General features: G+C 35.9%; 2 pseudogenes; one reads left to right on the top strand and one right to left on the bottom strand.

The window, feature by feature from the left end:
* Positions 1-2,324: 2,324 nt before the first annotated feature.
* On the bottom strand, positions 2,325-17,258 carry LOC137837654 (uncharacterized; annotated as a pseudogene).
* LOC150023156 (uncharacterized) lies at positions 7,029-9,419 on the top strand (annotated as a pseudogene).
* Positions 17,259-21,655: the final 4,397 nt, after the last annotated feature.

Here is a 21,655-nt window from a genome sequence, read left to right as displayed (position 1 = left end):
TTATGGATGTCAGAAATATAATTTTTAGGACATGTCATCTTTGCACAGGGAATATCAGTAGATCCTTCTAAAGTGGAGGTTGTACTTCAATGGGAACGTCCTAAAACAGTTACAAAAATTAGAAGCTTTGTCGGGTTAACAGGATATTACATGAGATTTATAGAAGGCTTTTCTAAAATAGTGGCTCCTTTGATCCAATTGACTAGAAAGGATAATCCTTTTGCATGGACTGAACAATGTGAGAGAAGCTTTGAAGAGTTGAAAAGAAGGTTGACTAATGCTCTTGTATTGACAATCTCTGATACCAATCAGTCTTTTGAAGTTTTCTATGATGCTTCCTATCAGGGATTGGGTTGTGTTCTGATGCAGAATAAGAAAATTGTTGCCTATGCTTCTCGTCAGTTAAAGGTCCATGAAAGAAATTATCCAACTCATGATCTAGAATTGGCAAGAGTTGTCTTTGCTTTAAAAATATGGAGACATTTTATTTACGAAGATAGTTTTAATGTGTTTAGTGATTATAAAAGCTTGAAGTATTTGTTTGACCAGAAGGAGCTTAATATGAAGCAAATGAGGTGGATCGAATTTTTAAAGGACTATGAATTTCCAGCTAATATACCATCCTGGGAAGGCAAATGTTGTTGCAGATGCGTTGAGTTGTAAAAAGATACAAATGTTGTCGCTTATGATTAGAGAGCTAGCATTGACTGGAGATTTCAGGAGTATGAATTTGGAGGTTTCCATGTCTTCAAATTGTATTAGTTATAACTAATGAATTTCTAAAGAAGGTGAAGGAGAAGCAATTGGAAGATTCAAAATTGAAGAACTTCATGGGCTTATTAAATACTGACAAAGCTAAAGACTTCTCTTTAGGAGTGGATGGTATTTTGAGATTTACGAATATAATATGCATACTAGGATAATGAAATAAAGCAAACAATGTTATTTGAAGGTCATAAAAGCAAACTCAGTTTACATCCAAAAATTACCAAGATGTATCAAGATCTCAAGAAGTCTTATTGGTGGCATGGCATGAAGAATGATGTAGCTAACTTTGTAGCTACTTGCTTGACTTGTCAGAAATCAAAGATTGAACATCAACGACCTAGAGGCATGTTAATTCAGTTAGACATTCCAGTGTGGAAGTTGGATAGTATCTCAATGGATTTTGTTACAGTTACCACGTACTTTGAGGAACCATGACTCTGTTTGGGTCATAGTGGACAGGTTGACAAAGCTGACACACTTCTTACTTAAACATTTGAGAATCTCTATGCGAAAGTTGGCCCAAATTTACATAGATGAAATAGTCAGATTGCATAGTGTACCCTCCAGCATAGTTTCAGATAGAGATCCTAGATTCACCTCCAGATTCTGGAAAACACTCCAAGAAGCTTTGTGGACTAAACTCAGACTTAGTTCAACGTATCATCCTTAGAATGATGGACAATCAGAGAGAACTATCCATTCCTTAGAGGATTTGCTTAGGACCTTTGTGTTAGATTATTTGGGCAGTTGGGATGAAATTCTACCTTTGGTAGAGTTTACTTACAATAACAATTACCAAGATGGCATAGGAATGGCTCTTTTCGAGGCATTGTATGGAAGAAAGTGTAGGACACCTCTATGTTGGTTTCAGGATGGTGAGAGTGTGTTAATTGGACCAGAATCAATACAACAAACCAATGAGAAAGTCAAAAATATTCAAGAAAGATTGAAAACATCTCTTAGCAGGCAAAAATCTCATGCGGATCAAAGAAGAAGACCTTTAGAATTATCTATAGGTGATAATGTCTTTTTGAGAGTTACACCATTCACTGGTGTTGGAAGAGCACTCCAATCCAAGAAATTGACTCTTAAGTTCATAGGACCTTATCAAATTCTCAAGAGAATAGGCCCTGTGGCTTATGAAATTGCTTTGCCTCCCCCTTTAGCTAACATTCACAATATTTTTCATGTGTACCTGATCCAGCTAAGAGACGACTTGGGGTCATCTGACCACTGTTATACTATCATATTTCTAGCATTGAACAAGTCTACGCTTGATTCATATTAATTTGATAGCAAAATGACTGAAACAACAAATATCAAGAAACCAATATTTGCAAGAATTATGAAACATGCCAGTCATTTGACGATCCTAAAAAGCTAATTTATTTTATTTAAGCAGAAAATTAAACTCAAACAAAGCAAACAAAAGCAAGAGACAAAAATAAATCCTAAACTATAATTCTCCTTCCCCTCACTTAAATAAAACATTGTCCTCAATGTAAAAACAGTTAATAAACGTGTATGATAAAAGTAAGAGAAGGAATACTCCCTCTTCAAGCTTGAAGGTAATTGGGGGCTTGCAAGGTAATCTCTTCCACCGTCTCTTCTTGAGGAATCTCATGAAAGAGCTTTAGATGATGTCCATTCACCTTAAATGTCTTTGTAGACGTTAGACTCTGCAATTCTACAACACCATGAGGATGGACATGGATGATAAAAAATGGATCAATCCATCTTGAGCGCAACTTTCCAAGCATAAGCTTTAATCTGGAGTTGAACATTAACACACGTTGGCCTACAACAAACTCCTTGCTAGTGATGAAGTGGTCATGGAGACGCTTGGTCCTCTCCTTGTAAAATTTTGAGTTCTCATATGCCTCCAAACGGATCCCATCTAGCTCTTGCAGATGGAGTTTTCGTTGCTCTCCTGCCTTGGTATAATTCATGTTGCATGCCTTTAGTGCCCAATAAGCTTTGCTCGATCTCCACAGGTAGATGACAAGCTTTTCAAAACTTGGAGCCCAAATTCTTAGATTTAACAACATAAGAGAACTTTACAAAGAAGATCATGATTTTGCATCCATCTTCACTAAGTGTGAACATAGAGCACAAAGAGGATTTAATGTGTCTGAGGGGTATCTTTTTAAGGAAGGAAAACTTTGTATACCCCAAGGAACACATAGAAAACTTCTTGTAAAGGAATCTCATGAAGGAGGTCTCATGGGCCATTTTGGAGTATATAAGACTCTTAATCTTTTAAAAGGAAAATTCTTTTGGCCTCATATAAGACGAGATGTTCAAAGACATTATTTTAGATGCATTTCATGTTTAAAAGCTAAATCTAAAACAATGCCTCATGGACTCTATACTCCTTTACCTATTGCAAGTGCTTTGTGGGAAGACATTAACATGGATTTTATTCTAGGGCTCCCTAGTACTGCAAGAGGTTTTGACTCCATTTTTATGGTTGTGGACCGTTTTAGCAGAATGACACATTTTATTCCATGCCACAAAGTGGATGATGCTCAAAATGTTTCCAAACTCTTCTTTAGAGAAGTGGTAAGACTTCATGGATTATCTAGAAGCATAGTATCGGATAGAGATCAAAATTCATAAGTCATTTTTAGAAAACCCTTTGGGGGAAACTTGGCACTCAACTTCAATTTTCAACATCTTTTCATCCTCAAACGGATGGACAAATGGAAGTAGTCAATAGATCTCTTTCTACTATGCTTAGGGCGGTCATGAAGGGTAGCCACAAATCTTGGGATGAGTACCTTCCCCATATTGAGTTTGCATATAATAGAGTAGTTCACAAGACTACTAATATTTCTCCATTTGAAGTTGTATATGGATTTAATCCTCTTACTCCTTTAGATTTGTTACCCCTTCCTAATCCACAAACTTTTGTGCATAAGGAAGGAGCTACAAAAGCTGAATTTGTTAAGAAAATGCATGAGAGGGTTAAAGAACAAATACAACAACAAACTGAGAAATATATTAAACATAACAATAAGGGAAAGAGAGAAATCATTTTTTAGGAAGGAGATCTAGTTTGGCTTCATATTAGGAAGGGTAGATTTCCAACTAAGAGAAAGTCTAAACTTAGTCCCCGATGTGATGGACCTTTCCAAGTCCTCAAGAAAATTAATAACAATGCATATAAACTTGATTTACCTGTGGAATATGGAGTGCATGATACTTTTAATGTCATTGATTTGTCTCATTTTGTAGGTAATAATGAAGACGAAGAAGCATTGGATTTGAGGACAAATCCTTTTCAAGAGGGAGGGGATGATGGAAAAGGCCCAAGCACGAACTCAAATGAAAGCCCACCAAAGTGTAGAATTGGGCCAACCACTAGAGCCATGACTAAGAAGCTTCAAGAAGACTGGAATACTGCTACTGTTGGCTGAGAAACCTTCTTATACATGTTCAAGACGCCATAGACTCTAGTATAGGGTAGCATTTAAATTATTGTCAAAATTAGCATAGGAAATTTCTTTTGTAATTTTTGTTAAAATGAAGATTGGTTCCTAAAATACCAACCTAAGTTTAATTAGAGTTTCCTAAACTTCTAATTAAACTTAGGCCGGTCCAAAGCAAGCCCAATTGGAGCGCAAGTTCTAGAATCCTTGCACATTCTAGATCCTTGAACATGCCTTCCATGTGCTCCCATTTTTTGCGCCAATTTCAATTAGAGTTAGTTTGAATTTCCCTCCTTTTGCTTGTATGTAAATCGGCCCTCACTTGCTTTATAAGGAGTGGCTTGGCTCATGTTTTCACAAGATTAATATACTAGTGAATTGCTGCCAAATTTGAGCCAATTTCACTTCTTGTAAAAAACCTCTCAAAGTTAGACTATTGATCTTCAAACTCCACACTACCTGATGGAGATCAAGTAGAAGAAGAGACTGAGGCTCAAGTTCAAGATTCTCAAAGGCAAATTAGCTCATCATCCTTCATACCTCAAAGGATTACAAGGAGCAAAGCTAAAGGTTTGGGTAATAGGGTGCAAATGTTTTCCCTTTTTGTAATTACCCTTGTATAAAATTGTAAAACATATAAGAGTAGTGTTTAGGAAGGTGCTAAGCGGGAAACCAAAAAGACACCTCCATTTGTATAGCACCTTAGGCGCTAGTTTAGGAAAAGGATAGAAGAAATGACTCTTTCTATTCCTTTATGGCTTAGGCGCTAGTTTAGAAGGAACTAGAAAGTAACCCTTCAAGCTCCTTCTCTATTGTACATTTGTGACCTATCCTCACTATTATAAAAGGGGTGCTTGGGTCTTTGAAATAACAAGTTTGAAATTGAGTTTGTAGAAAGGAATCTCTACCGAATTGGTGAGTGAGTGTGAGAGGCTTGTGTCTTCTCATCTTATAGTCTTATCTTGGGAGATCTCTTGGGCTCTCAAGTGGCGGCAACAACACTCATCTTGAAGCCAACCATCCTTCAAGTGGCGTGCACAATTCCAAGAGCTCCAACCACATAAGTTTCCTTGTCCTTTTCATCTTCTTCTTCCATACCCATTCCAAATCAAACTCTAAAACATGTCTTTGTTGTTTCTTGTTTTCAGATGGTAGAACTTGTTTAGTTTGTGATTATGTTCGGTGGTTTGCATGGGTTTGTTGTTCTTGTGGTTCTAAATGTGTTTGTGGAAGTTTTAATGGGTGCATTAGCTTTCTTTCCTTGTTTCATTCAGTTCATATGTTGAAAAATGGGTTTCTATGTGATTTTTGGCTTGGTTCTTGTGTTCTTGATTAAGTTCTTGAATGGGTAAATAATCTTGATTCAATTTTAAAGGTGCCTATTCCTGTTCCAACTCATATTGAATTCATAACATGTTCATATCATGAGTCTTAGGTGTGTTCTTGTGTGTTTGAGTTGTTTTTTGCACTTTTAATTCAAGAACTTTACATTCTTGTTCTTTAATTTCATATACCTTGCCTTTATTGTCATTAGCATTCTGTTTTTTACTGTTTTTGGGTATTTCTTGCTGTTTTCTTGTTCTTAATACATTGTGTTTGTGTCATTTTGATTTTTGAATCTCTAAAAGTTTTGTCAAAGTCACGTTTCTCCCAAAAAGTTATCAATTCTATGTAGTCCTTTTGTTGATAATTTTGGTTTCTTGATTTGTTTTTAATTGAGTGCAGTTTTATGTGTTTGTTTTCTTGATCCTTTGGTGCCTTTTCTTTTTAGATTTGAGTTCTTACTTGTATTTTAGATCTATACAAGTTCTTGAAATATCAATTCTATTATGTCTTTTGAAGTTCTCAATTTTGTTTTTTCATTTTCCATTAGGTTTCCTCTGTTTTCTTGAAAATGTGCTGACTGTTTGGGTTTATTAAAATTTCAGTGATTACTGGAAAATTCTGAAATTCTGGATTTGAGTTTTTGAGAGTGTTACAAAAAATTAGAAAAAAAAGTGAGTCAAAATTCAAAACAGAAAAAAAAATGATAAATCAAATACGTCCCCTGTGTAATTCTGGCACACAAAAAATACGGTAAAGTGGCAGTAATTTTTCAAAATTTATCACAATTAATTGGCACACTATTTTTGTGTGATTCCAGTCTCATTGTTGAGATAAAATCTTGAAATTTCTTTGTTTTAAATTTCATAATCCAGTTTGATTTCTTCAGTTCCAGATAAATCTGTAAAGTCACACACAGTTTACATAAAATTATAGTAGTTCTATTTTTTTGTTTTCTTCATCTACTCTAGTGCTTTTCTTTAAGTTTCTTTTGTGTGCCATCTTTTAATTGAGTACCTTGTTTTTCTTGCTTGTCTTTTCTTCACTATTCTTTGAGTTTGTCATATATCTTGTATTCCTTTTGATATAGCCCTTTCTTGTTAACACCTCTTTTGCTTGTCTTTTATTGTTCTTTAAGTTTTGTGGTGTATTGGCTTTAAGAGAGAATGCTTTACTTTGACATATTTCATTTGAGAGTTAACAAAACCCCAAGAGCAGATTGGTTGAGGGAAGTATTCTTTCTTGGAGTGATTTAAGTGTCTTTTTAATTTTCATTACAACATCATAATTGTTCCATTTTCTAACCTTGTTTTTTCTTGAAATTGTTTGTTCTTTGTGTTTGCTGTTTTCTTTTTTCTAATGCCTGCATATTAAAGTGGTGACTCTTCCAAACCACACTCTCCTCGTAGAGCATTTATTCTTGGTGAATTGAAAGAGGAAAAACGCTCCCTTGCACAAAAGGATGAAGCTATAAAAAAGTTGGAGGAAAGATTACAAAGACTTGAAATGAATCATGATAGATCAACCAATTGCAGCCATGGAAGCCACCATGCTCATAGACATTCTTCAAGGAGTTCTTCCAATGCTCACGACAATAAAAAAGAACATGGAAGGAGGAGGCATCATCACCATCATGGAGATAGGCATCATCATGAAGATGGGCGCCAAAATGTAGCAAAGCCTTATTTTCCAATTGTAAAATTGCCTAGTTTTAGTAGGGATAGTGATCCTAATGTGTATTTAGGTTGGGAGCCTAAATGTGAACAAATATTTCATGTACATGCCATGCCATGGTGGCATAAGACTCTTATGGACATTGGGCTAAACAAGAGACCTCCCGTGGTTTCTTGGGACCATTTAAAAAAGTGTATGCGTGATAGATTTGTTCCACCACACTTTAGGAAAGACCTATTGTTGAAGCTCCAAAGGCTTCACCAAGGCACGCTAAGTGTGGATGCATATTTCAAGGAATTAGACACGCTTTTAATTAAGGTAAATATGCATGAAAATGAGGAAGCTAAAATGGCTAGGTTTGTAAGTGTTCTTAGGAGGGACATCCAAGATGTTGTTGAACTTCATGAGTACTCATCTTTACAAACTTTACTTCACCTTGCCATCAAGGTTGAAACTCAAATTTCAAAGAAAAATGCTTTCAAAAACACTCTTAATGATAGCTTCTACAACAACTCTTGAAAAATTAAAAACAAATCTTTTTCAAAGTATCCTCCTAAAGAGTCATCTTCCAAAGCTAGAGATTATAAGCCTTCAACGTCTAATCATAAGTCTCCAACCAAATCGTCTAGTAAGAAGTGTTTTAAATGTTTGGGATTTGGTCACATAGCTTCTAATTTCCCTTCTAAAAGAAATATGTTCATACATGATGTGGTAGTGGTTAGTGGGCATGATTCTGCATCCTCTAGGCATTCTTCCCCTTCTAGAACAACAAGTGAGCATGAGAGCGAAAGTCCACTTGAGGGTGACTTGTTGGTAGTGAGACGTCTTCTTGGTCAAGTTTTAAAGCCCTTTGATGAAAGTCAAAGAGAAAATATTTTTCATACAAGATTTCTCATTAATGACAAGTTATGTTCTTTGATTGTGGATGGGGGTAGTTGTGCCAATGTGGCTAGTACAAGAGTGGTAGATAAGATTGGATTGTCTACTATCTCTCATACAAAGCCCTACAAACTACAATGGTTAAGTGAAGTAGGAGAGATCATTGTTAACAACCAAGTCCTCATTAATTTCTCTATTGGTAAATACAAAGATGAGGTCTTGTGTGATGTTGTTCCAATGGAAGCTACACATGTTCTTTTGGGTAGGCCATGACAATTTGATAGAAAAGTTTTTCATGATGGCTTTACCAATAAACTTTCTTTTGACTTCCATGGACACAAGATCATACTAAAGTCTCTCTCTCCAAGAGAGGTCCATGAGGACCAAGTTCAAATGAAGCAAAAGAGGGAGAATGAAAATAAAAAAAGTTCTAAGAAGAACCTTCTTATTTCTAGCCATTCGGTCAATAAGGTAATAGCTTCTCAAAAGCCTATTTTTTTAGCTATTCCTAGGACTCTTTCGTTAGAAAAGGGGGAGGTTAGTCCAACATGTTTAGATAATTTGGTAAAGGAATTTCAAGATGTGTTTCAAGATCCTCCTAAGGGTTTACCACCTATAAGAGGGATTGAACATCAAATTGATTTAATTTCGGGAGCTTCTTTGCCAAATCGTCTTGCATATAGGACCAACCCAAGTGAAACAAAAGAGATACGCCAATAAGTTGAGGAGTTAATTGCCAAAGGGTGGGTACAAGATAGTATGAGCCCTTGTGCCATGCCTATCATACTTGTCCCTAAAAAGGATGGGTCATGGAGGATATGTTCGAATTGTAGGGCCATAAACAACATTACCATCAAATACAGGCATCCTATTCCTAGGCTAGATGATTTGTTGGATGAATTGCATGGATCAAAATATTTTACCAAAATTGATCTTAAGAGTGGTTATAACCAAATTCGTATTAAATCAGGAGATGAACGGAAAACTGCTTTTAAGACCAACTTTGGCTTGTATGAGTGGTTAGTTATGCCATTTGGTTTGACTAATGCACCAAGTACATTCATGCGTCTCAGGCATCATGTCTTAAGACCATTCATTGGCAAGTTTGTGGTAGTTTATATTGATGACATTCTCATTTATAGCTTGTCTTTGGGTGATCATGAAATGCATGTTAGACTAGTTTTGGAAACCCTTAGGAAAGAACATTTGTATGTTAACCTTGCTAAATGTATGTTTGCGCTTGATCATATAGAATTCCTTGGGTTTGTTGTAAGTAGTAAAGGGGTGCACGTAGATCAAACAAAGGTTGTAACAATTCAACATTGGCCAACACCACCAATGTGAACAAAGTCCGAAGCTTTCATGGCATTGCTTCTTTTTACAGAAGGTTTGTGAATGACTTTAGTACAATTGTCGCACCTCTCAATGACATAGTAAAAAGGATGTGGTTTTTAAGTGGGGAGAAGAGCAACAAAAAGCTTTTGAGATTTTGAAAGAAAAGTTAACTAATGCTCCCATCTTAGCCCTTCCTAATTTTAATAAGACATTTGAGATAGAATGTGATGCTTCTAGTATAGGCATTGGGGTTGTTCTCCTTCAAGAGGGCCACCCCATAGCTTATTTTAGTGAGAAATTGAAAGGAAGTCATCTAAATTTTTCCACTTATGATAAGGAGTTATATGCACTTGTTAGAGCTTTGTATAATTGTCAACATTATCTTTTCCCTAAAGAATTTGTGATTCATAGTGATCATGAATCTCTTAAATATTAGAAAAGCCAAAACAAGCTTAATAAGAGGCATGCTAAGTGGGTGGGATTCCTTGAGCAATTCCCTTATGTGATCAAATACAAGCAAGGTAAAATTAATGTTGTTGTCGATGCGCTTTCTAGAAGCTATACGTTGTTAAACCTTTTAGATGTCCAATTTCTTGGGTTTGATCACATCAAGGAACTTTATCATGATGACCTTGATTTTTCTCTCATCTTTCAAAAGTGTGCTAAAGGTGGACACAAAGATTTTTTTCTTACAAGATGGATTTCTTTTTAGGTAAACGACTTTGTGTTCCCCAAAGCTCTATTAGACAATCTCTTGTTAGAGAACCACACGAGGGTGGATTAATGGGACATTTTGGGGTAGCAAAACCTTTAGATACTTTGCATGAGCATTTCTTTTGGCTTCACATGCAAAAATCCGTACATAGCTTTTGTGATAAGTGCATAGCATGTAGAAGGGCTAAATCTAAAGTGCAACCCCATGGCTTGTATACCCCTATTCCAATTCCAACAATGCCTTGGGTAGATATTTCCATGGATTTTATTTTAGGTCTTCCCAAGACATCAAAAGGAATGGATTCTATCTTTGTGGTTGTGGATCGATTTTCTAAAATGGCTCATTTTATACCATGCCACAAAGTAGATGATGCGTGCTTTATTGCAAATCTTTTCTTTAAGGAAATTGTTAGATTACATGGGATTCCTCGAAGCATTGTTTCTGATAGAGATTCTAAGTTCTTAAGCCACTTTTGGAGAACCTTATGGGGCAAACTTGGCACAAAACTTTTGTTTTCTACTATATGCCACCCCCAAAATGATGGTCAAACTGAAGTGGTTAATAGAACTTTGGGTCAAATGCTAAGATGCTTTATTTCTGGGAACCCTAGGGTATGGGAGAATTTACAACCTCATGTTGAGTTTGCTTATAATAGAGTAGTAAATTCTACCATTTCCCATTCTCCTTTTGAGGTTGTGTATGGATTTAATCCTTTAACACCTCTAGATCTTCTTCCAATTCCTATACTTGATGATGTTCTATGCAAAGATGGTTTTGAAAAAGCTTCTTTTATAAAAGATTTGCATAATCACATCAAGTTACAAATTGAGAAGAAAGTTGGTAAATATGCTGAAAATGCCAACAAAAGGAGAAAGGCATTAGTTTTTGAAATTGGTGATTGGGTTTGGCTTCATTTGAGAAAGGATCGTTTTCCTACTCAAAGAAAGTCAAAGCTTATGCCTCGTGGAGATGGTCCTTTTCAGGTCATCAAGAGGATTAATGATAATGCTTATGAGTTAGATATGCCTGATACTTTTCTTGGTAGTCATACTTTTAATATCAGTGATCTAACTCCTTTTTTCTGAAGGTCTTCAGAATTCGTGGTTGAATTCTCTCCAACTCGAGGAGCATGACGGAGATCAAGTAGAAGAAGAGATTGAGGCTCAAGTTCAAGATTCTCAAAGGCAAATTAGCTCATCATCCTTCATACCTCAAAGGATTACAAGGAGCAAAGCTAAAGTTTTGGGTAATAGGGTGCAAATGTTTTCCCTTTTTGTAATTACCCTTGTATAAAATTGTAAACATATAGGAGTAGTGTTTAGGAAGGTGCTAAGAGGGAAACCAAAAAGACACCTCCATTTGTATAGCACCTTAGGCGCTAGTTTGGGAAAAGGATAGAAGAAATGGCTCTTTCTATTCCTTTATGGCTTAGGCGCTAGTTTAGAAGGAACTAGAAAGTAACCCTTCAAGCTCCTTCTCTTTTGTATATTTGTGACCGGCCCTCTCTATTATAAAAGAGCTGCTTGGGTCTTTGAAATAACAAGTTTAAAATTGAGTTTTTAGAAAGGAAACTCTACCAAATTGGTGAGTGAGTGTGAGAGGCTTGTGTCTTCTCCTCTTCTAGTCTTATCTTGGGAGATCTCTTGGGCTCTCAAGTGGTAGCAACAACACTCATCTTGAAGCCAACCATCCTTCAAGTGGCGTGCACAATTCCAAGAGCTCCAACCACATAAGTTTCCTTGTCCTTTTCATCTTCTTCTTCCATACCCATTCCAAATCAAACTCTAAAACATGTCTTTGTTGTTTCTTGTTGTTTCAATCAGTAGAACTTGTTTAGTTTGTGATTATATTCGATGGTTTGCATGGGTTTGTTGTTCTTGTGGTTCTAAATGTGTTTGTTTAAGTTGTAATCGGTTCATTAGCTTTCTTTCCTTGTTTCATTCAGTTCATATATTGAAAAATGGGTTTCTATGTGAGTTTGGCTTGGTTCCTGTGTTCTTGATTAAGTTCTTGAATGGGTAAAGAATCTTGATCCAATTCTAAAGGTGCCTATTCATGTTCCAACTCATATTGAATTCATAACATGTTCATATCATGTTCTTGGGTTCATATCACTACCAAAGAGAGATGGCCTCACCACTCTCATTCCCTACCTAGCATGCACCTCCAAGGCCACCACACCTCTTAGGAGGGCCTTGATCGTAGACATCCATTGTGCTTATGCCATTTCACCAACAAAAACTCCAATCATGAAGGCACTTCTTCATCACATAAGCTTTAATCTGGAGTTGAACATTAACACACGTTGACCTGCAACAAACTCCTTGCCAGTGATGAAGTGGTCATGGAGACGCTTGGTCCTCTCCTTGTAAAATTTTGAGTTCTCATATGCCTCTAAACGGATCTCATCCAGCTCTTGCAGCTGGAGTTTTCGCTGCTCTCCTGCCTTGTCATAATCCATGTTGCATGCCTTTATTGCCCAATAAGCTTTGTTCTCGATCTCCATAGGTAGATGACAAGCTTTTCCAAAGACGACCCTAAAGGGAGACACCCCAATAGGTGCTTTATAGGCTGTACGATGGGCCCAAAGGGCATCGTCAAGACATTTACTTCTATCCATCCTTGTTGGGTTAACCATCTTTTCTAGAATGCGCTTTATTTCTCTGTTGGAGACCTCAGCTTGGCCATTTGTTTGTGGATGATATCATTTGGATGCTCTATGGATCACCCCATATTTCCTAAATAGACCATCTAGTAACCTGTTAGAAAAATGTGTGCCTTGGTCGCTAATGATACCTTTAGGAATCCCAAATCTGCAAAAGAGGTTAGAGCGAATAAAAGCTGCAACAACATGAGAATCATTAGTTCTTGTGGCTATTGCCTCCACCCATTTGGAGACAGTCCACAACAAGTAAGATATAAGTGAATCCAAAAGAGACAGGAAAGGGACCCATGAAATCAATACCCCACACATTAAAGACTTCACAAAAGAGCATGGGTTGTTGTGGCATCTATTGCCTTTTGGAGATAACAACCCTTGCTCTTTGACATCTCTCACACGTCGATGAGACGGTCCATGCATCTCTAAAAATGGTTGGCCAAAAGAAACCACAGTCCAATACTTTTCTTGCAGTACGTTGTGCAGCTAAGTGTCTTCCAAAAGGTGAGGCATGACAAAAATTCAGCACAGATGGGATCTCATGGTTAGGAATACATCTACGTATGATTTGATCACTACAAAAGCGCCATAAGTAAGGATCATCCCAAACATAGTACTTGGACTCACTCTTGAGTTTGTCCCTCTATGCCTTGGTTGCCAATGGTGGAAAATTTTTAGTAGCAAGGTAGTTTACTATGTCAGCGTACCAAGGTATGTGTTCAAATGTGCTAGATAACCTAGAATATGCATTAGACGCTCTGGTTGGACTGTTTACTGATTTTGTTATGAGAAGAATATGCTCATCTGGGAAACCATCATGGATGGGCACTATATCTTGTTCCTTCTCAATACGACTAAGGTGATCTGCCACATGGTTACATGCCCCACTCCTATCCTTAATCTCCAAAACAAATTCTTGGAGCAGCAACATCCACCTAAACAACCTTGGTTTTGAGTCAGTCTTCTTTAGCAGGTATTTCAAGGCAGCATGATCAGTAAAAACAACCACCTTGGATCCCAGGAGATATGATATGAACTTATCCAGGGAAAACACAATGCCCAACAACTCCTTTTCCGTGGTGGTGTAGTTAGATTGAGCATTGTCTGGCGTTTTAGAGGCATAGTAGATCACATGTGACAGACCATCTACTCGTTGTGCAAGAACGGCTCCAAGTGCATAATTTGAGGCATCACACATGATTTTAAAAGGGATTGTCCAGTCAGGGGGTTTTATAATTGGCGGTGTCACAAGTGCTGCTTTAAGGGAATCAAATGCCTATTTGCATCCTTCTCCAAAATCAAACGATACATCCTTCTGCAGCAAGTTAGATAAAGGTAGTGCTATCGTGCTGAAATTCTTGATGAACCGCCTATAGAACCCTGCATGTCCAAGAAAAGATATAATCTCTCTAACAAAAGAGGGGTAAGGTAACTGTTAAATAACATTCAATTGAGCAGAGTCTACCTTAATGCCTTTTTCAAAAATTATATGGCCTAGGACTATGCCTTGTGACACCATAAAATGACATTTTTCATAACTTAAAACAAGATTATTTTCTATGCACCTATCAAGTACCTTACTAAGGTTAGTCAAACAATCATTAAAAAAAGAACCATAAATGCTGAAATCATCCATAAAAACTTCAATGCAATGTTCAATCAAGTCAGAAAATATGCTCATCATACAACGCTGGAAGGTTCCAGGGGCATTGCACAAACCGAAGGACATCCTTCTATAAGCAAAGGTTCCAAAGGGGCAGGTAAAGGTAGTCTTGTGTTGATCTTCTGGTGCAATACAAATATGGAAATAGCCAGAAAAACCATCCAAGAAACAATAGTGTGTCTTACCAGCTAAGCGCTCAAGTATTTGATCGATGAAAGGAAGGGGAAAGTGGTCCTTCCGCGTGTCTTGATTCAAGCGTCTATAATCAATATAGACTCTCCAGTTGTTCTGCACTCTAGTGGGAATAAGTTCATTACGCTCATTCTTTATCACACTTATCCTAGATTTCTTGGGAACAACTTTAATTGGACTCACCTAAGTGTTGTCAGAGGTAGGGTATATGATACCAGCTTGTAGCAGCTTACTGATCTCTTTCTTCACCACATCAAGAATCTGGGGATTAAGCCGACGTTGAGGCCATCTCACAGGTTTTGTCCCTTCTTCTAGTAGAGTTTTATGCATACAAATAGCAGGACTGATACTTGGAATCTGCCACCGTCCAACCAATGGCTTTCTTGTGCTCTCTAATCACCTGTAACAGTTTTTGCTCTTGTTCATCAGATAGAGCAGTGGAGAGAATCACTGGAAGTTGCTCCTTTTTTTCCAAATAGGCATACTTAAGATGATCTAGAAGTGGCTTCAGTTCAAGTGAGGGCGGTTGGATGATGGACGGTAATGGTCTATTATTGAGAGAAACTTCAGCAACCTGCAATTTATCGGGGTTAGAATCGTCTAATGTTGTCAAGTGTGTATCAACAACATTTGCTTTAGTTGCAAAACCTGCATCACAAAGGTTATAACAGTTTAGACCATCAGATGATATAAACTCATCTATCTCAGAGTCTGTCCAATCATTTAAATTAGAAAGATCACAGTCCTCTAAAAAATCTAACACATTATCATCCATAATATCATCCAAAATGTCAAGATAATACATAGAGTGATCTTCAACTGGGTGGTTCATAGCGTCTAGGATATCGAATTGGACTACATTGTCCCCAAACTCCATAGTCAGTGTGCCTGCGTGAACATCAATCTTGGTGCGGGTTGTCTTCAAGAAAGGTCTGCCCAAGATGATGGTTGTTGCACCAGAATGTGAATCCTCTCCACCCATGTCCAAAATGTAGAAATCTGCAGAAAAAACAAGTTTATTTAGTTAAATAAAGACATCTTTCAATAAATACTGCAGGTTGAACTGTGCTCCTATTAGCGAGTTGAATGACTACGCCTGTGGGTTTAAGAGGACCAAGAGACAAAGAAATAAACACAGATAAAGGCATAACATTTATAGATGCTCTCAAGTCAAGCATCACATTTTCAAATCGGTTACTGCCTATTATGCAAGGAATGGTGAAAGTGCCTGGATCTTTGCGTTTTTCAGGTATTGTTGCCACCGGCTTTTCAATGAGAGCAAAAACATTCCTTCCCATGTTTACCTTTTCATTCCCTTTAAGACGCCTTTTATGTGTACACAGATCTTTCAAAAATTTGGCATATCTAGGAATTTGTTTAATAGCGTCTAATAGAGGAATGTTCACCTTAACCTTTCTGAATGTCTCGAGAATCTCCTTGTCAGCCTCTTCCATTTTTATGCTCGTCTGAAAAACTATTTGTGGAAAAGGAAGAGGAATAGATGGTTTGTCAAGACTAACAATTTCTCCTTGTACATCATCTTCATGAGACGCTCTAGGAGGAGCATCCATGTCATTATTCCTTATGTTGACCCTTCTTTGATCATCATTCGCTGGAGGAGTAGTAATGTTGGAGGTGTTAGACGATCTCAGCTGATCGTCTACTTTGGTGGGTTTTCGCACAGGTGCTTGCAACTCAGTACCACTTCTTAGAGTGATGGCACTGCCATTATGTGGATTGATGGTCGTCTGGGAGGGAAGCTTATCAGACTCTTTGGAATTCATCTCATTCATACGAGTGGCTAACTGACCAATCTGATTTTCCAAGTTATGAATGCTTACTTTTGTTCTTTGTATTCTTTCATCTGCTCTTTGTACTATTTCACTTGTTCTCTGTTGGAATTGCGTATTAACTTCAGCCATGTGCTTTATTACATCCTCCAGAGAAGATCCACCTTTTTCTGATACAACAGCTGGTGGTGGGGATGGTAGTTGTTGTTGTGAGTTACCCCATCTAAAATTCCAATGATTCCTCCAACCCGGATTATACTTATTACTGGACAAATCATGGTTGAATGGTTGTTGAATGGCTGCATCTATCATTTGTTTATCAATAGCCATCAGACCCTCGTAAAAATATTGTATTAGAAGTTGTTCGTTGATGGTATGGACAACTTGTACATAGCCTCTTAAATCTTTCCCAATATTCATAGAGACTTTCTTTGTCTTGTTGCCTGATCCCGCATATTTCCTTTCTTATTGATGTGACTCTAGACGTTGGAAAGAATTTTTCAACGAACACTCTTTTCAACCCTTCCCAATTAGTCATTAATTCTGCTGGCAAATAATATAGCCCATCTTTAGCTGCATCTTGGAGTGAAAAAGGGAATGCTTTAAGCTTGATGTGCTCCTCTGTGACCCCAGCTGGCCTCATGGTGGTGCACACTGTGTGTCACTCCTTAAGATGTTTTTGTGGGTCTTCACCTTCAAGGCCATGAAAGTTAGGCAGCAAGTGTATCAAATCAAATTTAAGCTCACATTGCCCATATGGGTATTGGATACACATAGTTTGGAAGGAAACATCTGGAGCAGCAAGTTCTCTATGGGGTCGTCCTTCCATAATTCCAAAATTAGGACTTACGACAGCAGTCGGTGATGAACTAGGATTTACAGGTGATCAACTAGAAGACGAGGTTGTATCACTAGACATGTATTAATTGAATTTTCTATTAGACCCTTCAGAGCAAAATCTTTTTTTTTTTAAGAAACAACCCAAGTCAACTCCCAGGAAAGAGAGGTGAGTCACAAATGGACAAACTTAAAATCAAGTCTTTCCTAATCTTAGTCTTCCCCGAATTTCTTTAAAAAAAAATCAAAGAGTAGCAATTGAAGTATCTACCCTAAATGCAGAATTCTATATAAAAAAAATGCTACACTTAATGCTTTAAAAAGAATACTTAGAGAAAAATTATGCAAAAATATATAAAGAAATAAATAAAATATGGAAAATAAAAAAAAATTATAAAAATTAAAACAAAAACATAAATAAATAAAGAATGAGAAAACAAAATAAAAAAATAACAAAAAACAGAAAAGATATAAAATAAAGGCAAATCAAAATAAGATAAAGATAAAAGATATAAAGGAATAAAATAAAAACAAATAAAAAAAAGAAGAAAAATGTTGACTATTATTTTTTTTCGTTTTTTTATTATTTTTTTTATAAAATTAAACAAGAAGGAGAAAAAATCTTGAATATTAGATTTTTTTTTAGTTTTTTTATCGTTTCTTTTTTTAGCTTATACTAAATGAATAAAAACTAATAAGAAGAAAATAAAATTTAAATATGCAAAAAAAATTAAATTAAATTAAATTAGGAAAATAAAAATAAATAAATAAAAAGTAAAAATAAATAAATAAATAAATTGCAGATAAAGAAAAAATAAACTGTTAACCAAAATCAAATTGGATTTCACGGCAACGGCGCCAATTACCTTCAAGCTTGAAGAGGGAGTATTCCTTCTCTTACTTTTACCGTACATATCTATTAACTATTTTTACATTGAGGACAATGTTTGATTTAAGTGTGGGGGAGGAGAATTATAGTTTAGGATTTAATTTTGTCTCTTATTTTTGTTTGCTTTGTTTGAGTTTCATATTCTGTTTAAATAAAATAAATTGGCTTTTTAGGATCGTCTAATGACTGGCATATTTCATAATTCTTGCAAATCTTGGTTTCTTGATATTTGTTGTTAGGAGGTTATATTGGGAATGGATTGGTTGTCTGCTAATCATATCCTTTTAGATTGTGGTCGGAAGAAGTTAATTTTCGCTGGATTAGAAGGAATGCAGGTTATCTCAGCTCAACAGTTTGAAAGAGTGATACAAGAAGGTGCAAAAAACTTTATGCTTTTGGCCTGTTCTATAGTTACAAATAAAGTAAAAAAAGAGATGTTTGTAGTTCAAGAGTTTATGGATGTATTTCCTGATGAGATTCCTAGACTTCCACCTAAAAGAGAGATAGAGTTTGTAATAGACTTGATTCCTGGAGCAGACTCGGTGTCAATTTCTCCATACCGAATGGCAGCAATAGAGTTAGTTGAATTAAAGAAACAACTAGAAGACTTATTGGAAAAACAATTCATTCGACCTAGTGTTTCTCCATGGGGAGCTCCAATGCTATTAGTGAAGAAGAAGGATGGTTCATCAAGTCTATGCATTTATATCAAGGTATGGTCATTATCCCTAGTACAAAAAGGTAGATTAACGACGGTTAAAATCAACATGTAATGACGGTTCCATAACTGTCGTTATTGTGTGCGTCGTTAAAATGTGGGGGTTTTTAACGACGGTTCTTCAACCGTCGTTATTGCGTGCGTCATTAAAATGTGAGGGGTTTTTAATGACGGTTCTTCAACCGTCGTTAAAAACCATACTTATAACGACGGTTGTATCAATCATCATTATAAGTGGCTTCTACCTATTTAAAAAAAATAAAAATTAAGAGGCTTTTATATTTCTCATAGGAACCGTCGTTGTAAGTATGTTCTTTTAAAGACGTTGGAACCGTCGTTATATGTAGGTATTGAAAAAAAAAATTGTTTTTTAATAAATCTCAAACTAGCATAAAATTTTTAATTCTAGAAAATCAAAACATTTAAAATCATAATTTAAATATAGAAATTACATACAACAAATTATAACATTATACAAAAAAAATTTGCTAATATATGAAAAAGTTTGTCATTCTAATGATTTATCTATTCTAAGGTATTATACATGGTTACAAAATACTTTGACCATGTTGTTATCACATATTCCAATGCTTTCGAATCTAAAGGGTGTTGGTCGTTGAACAATTGTGACATTTGAAATATTTTTAATTAGTGCATGAATAATAAACTCCAAATTTTAAAGTGTTTATTGTATTGAGGTATTACCTGATCCCAACCTTTATTAATTGCAGCTTGCAAAATAGTCAACATCCACTGCATAACATAGTAACCGCACTCATAATTTCCAGATTGCCTGTTGGACTGCATGTGAAAATAAATGAGTGAAACACATTAAATTGAGTGAACAAATATACTTTAAATGCCTTAAGGTACATCCAAGTGAGTTTTTGTGCGTTTGAACTTTTTCTCCCACACAACATATAATATCCAGAGTAAGCACTAAAATAATAAGATTGCATGTAAGAATACATAACATTATATAATGTATAAGTAATAATAAATGTTAAATGAAATTGTCGTACCTATCTATAATGTTTTTAAAATAGGTAGGTGGTTTTTTTATGCAAGGAGCAAAACCATGCAACGGTATGATCTTGAACAGATATGATCAATAGTTGCCAATGACACCTATATAACAAATTAGTTAATTAGTTTCTCTTATTTCAACAATTTATTATAACTTATTTAATAAATAAGGACTTACTCATGGATGTAGGAGCAAAATAAATTTGTTTTCCACCATTCTTTAAGGCAGTGGTGATGTATGTTTGTGTTTCCGACTTCTTTTTTCCAATTAATTAAATGACTTGATGGTCTAAAAACCCATATATATTGTGTTTCCCCTCATCCAAGCATAATCTAAAAAGATACCTAAATTTCAATAAGTTAGTACTAATATATTTAATAAATCAAAAGTATAAAGATTTTAATATTTGAACTTACATCATCCATAATTGCAGAATTGTTAGGTTAATCTATTGATCTTCGGATGCAAGGTTCAACAAATCAGACATATGAAAGTACAACGGTAGATTACTATGCCTTCAAAAAACATTGGCATCCCATGGAATCTCTAAGACGGTTGTATCTAAAGCTGTACCAACTTCCACCAATGCCGCCAGAGGTACTGTTCATAGATGATATCTCAAACTATTCTCGTACAAGGGAAGAACATGCAAAACATCTTTGAACTGTCCTGAACATTTTGAGAGAAAAACAACTATATGCTAAACTTTCAAAATGTGACTTCTGGATGTCAGAAATATAATTTTTAGGACATGTCATCTCTGCACAGGGAATATCAGTATATCCTTCTAAAGTGGGAACGTCCTAAAAGAGTTACAGAAATTAAAAGCTTTGTCGGGTTAGCAGGAGATTTATAGAATGCTTTTCTAAAATAATGGCTCCTTTGATCCAATTGACTAGAAAGGATCATCCTTTGGCATGGAATGAACAATGTGAGAATAGCTTTGAAGAGTTGAAAAGAAGGTTGACTAATGCTCCTGTATTGACAATCCCTAGTACCAATCAGTCTTTTGAAGTTTTTTGTGATGCTTCCTATCATGGATTGAGTTGTGTTCTGATGCAGAATAAGAAAATTGTTGCCTATGCTTCTCGTCAGTTAAAGGTGCATGAAAGAAATTATCCAACTCATGATCTAGAATTGGCAGAAGTTGTCTTTGCTTTAAAAATATGGAGACATTTTATTTACAGAGTTAGCTTTAATGTGTTCAGTGATTATAAAAGCTTGAAGTATTTGTTTGATCAGAAGGAGTTTAATATGACGCAAATGAGGTGGATCGATTTTTAAAGGACTGTGATTTCCAGCTAATATATCATCCTGGGAAGGCAAATGTTGTTGCAGATGCGTTGAGTCGTAAAAAGATACAAATGTTGTCGCTTATGATTAGAGAGCTAGCATTGATTGAAGATTTCAGGATTGTGAATTTGGAGGTTTCCATGTCTTCAAATTGCATTAGTTGTAATACACTTGTTCTAACTAATGAATTTTTGGAGAAGGTGAAGGAGAAGCAGTTGGGAGATTCAAAATTGAAGAAATTCATGGGCTTCTAAAATACTGACAAAGCTAAAGACTTCTCTTTAGGAGTGGATGGTATTTTGAGATTTAAGAATGGAATATGCATACCAGGATAATGAAATAAAGCAAACAGTGTTATTTGAAGATCATAAAAGCAAACTCAGTTTACATCCAAAAATTACCAAGATGTATCAAGATCTCAAGAAGTCTTATTAGTGGCATGGCATGAAGAATGATGTAGCT

This window comes from Phaseolus vulgaris, chromosome 11, assembly GCF_051622355.1.
Source record: "Phaseolus vulgaris cultivar YP4 chromosome 11, ASM5162235v1, whole genome shotgun sequence".
Taxonomy (NCBI): Eukaryota; Viridiplantae; Streptophyta; class Magnoliopsida; order Fabales; family Fabaceae; genus Phaseolus; species Phaseolus vulgaris.
Note: the sequence above shows the minus strand (reverse complement) of the source record. Positions and strands in the feature narration are given on the sequence as shown.